Genomic DNA, 2,921 nt, shown 5'->3' with positions numbered 1-2,921 from the left:
TCTACATTTCAACGCAGGTCCCGTGAAGGCCACCTGCGCTGAATGTCAAAACCCCAGTGTTGAGGTTGCGCTGATCCAGTTTTGCCTTGTGCAGCTGGGGTTCTCTGCTCTCTATTGCCCTGTTTTGATCTCTGTTTTTTGCAGCCTGTAACCAGCATAGGTACCAGTCTGATAACTCCTTTTCTCTGCTTAAATTCTGCCTCCTTTTGTACAAAAATACTGTGAGTGTTTTTATGTGTTTGTGGCGTCATTTACAGTTTTCCTTTGCATGAGTGAAATAATCATCCTGTAGCCCTTGATTCAGATCTGTTGATTGTGATCTTAGGAGAGAGTTCATTGGTTGTTTACAGTTGATTATACATTTTCTTTTGCTTATTGGTTTGAGTTTGTCTCTTTTAAGTGTCGAAACAAGTGTTCATTTCGAAAGTCGTAAAGTGTTGTATTCTCTTCTACCCTTTCTGATTTCGAAAAAGTAAACTTGTTTGTATTTGTCATTTAAAAGCAAATTCAAAGTTGTACAAAAAGCTTTCTTTGTAGGCATCAATACTAAGAAAGCGGAAAACAAACACCTGCATTGTGCATTTGCATCTTGATAAGTTTGCATGCTTGATTTAGGAAAAAGTGCATTAGAGTGTGTTGATTGCTCTTTGAGAAAAGATGGTGTCTTTCTTTTCCCTTAGTAGCTAGGATTTTCAAAGTTGAAAAGATATAAAGCTTGCTTATCATCTTAGACTGCATTTAGGAATTGTATCATACATCTCGTGGTGATCCAGAAAGGCAAACTTCTAAAAAGATCAACTTAAAATAAACTGAATGAACTTAACAATGCTTTGCAACATAACGCACAACATAGAGGTCTAGGCTAGAGACGTGTTCCGGCGTCGTTAAGCCTGGTGACTGTCGATCTCGTGGAAGGTGGGTGATTCCTCCTGAGGGACGATAGCGCCAGTACGGATTGTGCTCCCACGTACCGTCACGTATATATTGGGAGACCCCTATAGGAATATAACCTTTATCCTTAGGAAGCCGTGTCGGCCGCCCTACTGATCGCAATGCACTGAACACAGCATTCAGGAAGATCGACCGCACGTACCCTAAAAAGTATTCTACGGTTTTGCGAAAAGTTTGGCACACCCTCTACCTAGAACTCTAGAGAAGTTTCTTTTGGCCTTTTTCAGACTCTATAACAGAAAAAGTCCATCCGAGCATTTGTCACTTCGGGCTCGTTAAAACATCGAAGGAGACTAGAGTCATCTTTAGCTTTTTTTCGACTCTTTAAAAGTGAAAAAGCAAGTTGTGTCTAAAGCGTCGTTAACAATTTATTTTAAATGAAACAATCACCCTTTATTCCCGCGTTGATCTTTAGGTTGAAAAGATGGAGCACACCAACCAAGGAATTCTCCTTGGTGGAAATCCTAGTCCCTTCTCCTCTTGGGGAGATGTTGGTGCGCCCCACATGGCCACTTTGTCACTTCCAGGATTGACAATTGGCCTACCGGTCTGGCTCTTTTCAACCAATGTCGTTCAGAACACCACTATTCCTGAACAGTCGAGTCAACAGTTAGACCAGACTAAAATTTCCCACCAGCCTTCTACTCCACCTTCCTCTCCTCCTTCCTCTTCGCTTGACAGAACTGGTAAAACAAAAAACCGAGTTCCTAAGGAGAAGAAGGAGAATAAGAAGAAAGAGAAGAAGAAGAAGGAGCCAAAGGCGACTGGGGGCAAACAAGCATCGTCTGACAAAAATCCACACGCAACACTCACTAGGCCTAAATCGCCATGTGTCATATGCAAGGGAGACCACTTCCACAGAGATTGTCCCTGCATCCCTCAGATACTAAGGGACTGGTCTCCCCATTTTCACAATTCAGTAGCGTCGACCTCTGATAGCCATGTTGACTGCTCACCGTCAACTAGTGGAAGTGAAGCCACAGGACAGAGAGGGAAAGCTAGATTTCCCTGTAAACTGTGTGAAGGCGATCATGCCATCCACCGTTGTCCCTTCTTAGATGAGGCGAAAAGAGTTTTGGAAGATCACCTGATTTTACGAGCGCAACTTCCTCCTGGATATCAAAAACTCCTGCCAAGTCCTTCGCTAGCTGAGAACCCGGCTGGCCCGCTCAGGTGGTCAGCCGAAGCACCTATCATTGGAGATGAACCGTCTGAATCCATACCTGACGAAATTCAAAAGGTTGAGGCGGCAGTTGACCCGGTTTTGCCTTCAGAGGCTCTATCTTCGAATGATACTATCACAGAGGAGAATAAATATGACACCGTCCAAATTATTTTCATCAACACTGACTCCGATGAACAAGGGGGCAATGCCCCCATTCCTTTATCGCAGGAAGGAAGTTCGTCAGAGTGATATCCGACCATCTATTCGGTCCCACCACCAAGCAACCTAGTTGTCTCGTTCGACTGGAACCAACTAGGCAGACCCCGATTGCCAGCCAGTATACCATTCAGAATTATCGCTCAAATATATTGAATGGTAATGGCTGGCACTATCATTGATGAGGGGGCATCTGTGAGTATCCTTTCCTCTATTGCTTGGAAAGCACTTGGTTCGCCAACGCTTTTGCCTGAAATGAGAAATCTATCAGGCTTTGATAAAGGACCCAGTCGGCCTTTAGGGATCCTCCCCAATGTGCCCGTAACATTGAAAGGGAAGACCGTTCAAATGAACGTGATGGTCGTCCAAGGACCCTTGGATTATAACCTACTCCTTGGACGAGACTATATATATTGCATGGGAGGCGTCGTCTCCTCACTCTTTAGAGTAATGTGTTTTCTGCATGAAGGAAGAGTGGTCAAGCTCGTGGACCAACTTTCGTTTCCCGGATCACGCATCAAAAATAGTCATGTACCATCCCTAAATGGTCTATTCACGCAAGAAGTGTCTCAACCCACGGTCCATCCTC

Source organism: Pinus tabuliformis, chromosome 6 (genome assembly GCF_031772625.1).
Source record: "Pinus tabuliformis cultivar Carrire ecotype Pingquan chromosome 6, CPIR1, whole genome shotgun sequence".
NCBI classification, from domain to species: Eukaryota; Viridiplantae; Streptophyta; class Pinopsida; order Pinales; family Pinaceae; genus Pinus; species Pinus tabuliformis.
The sequence above is the reverse complement of the archived record's forward strand: the minus strand, read 5'-3'. Positions refer to the sequence as shown.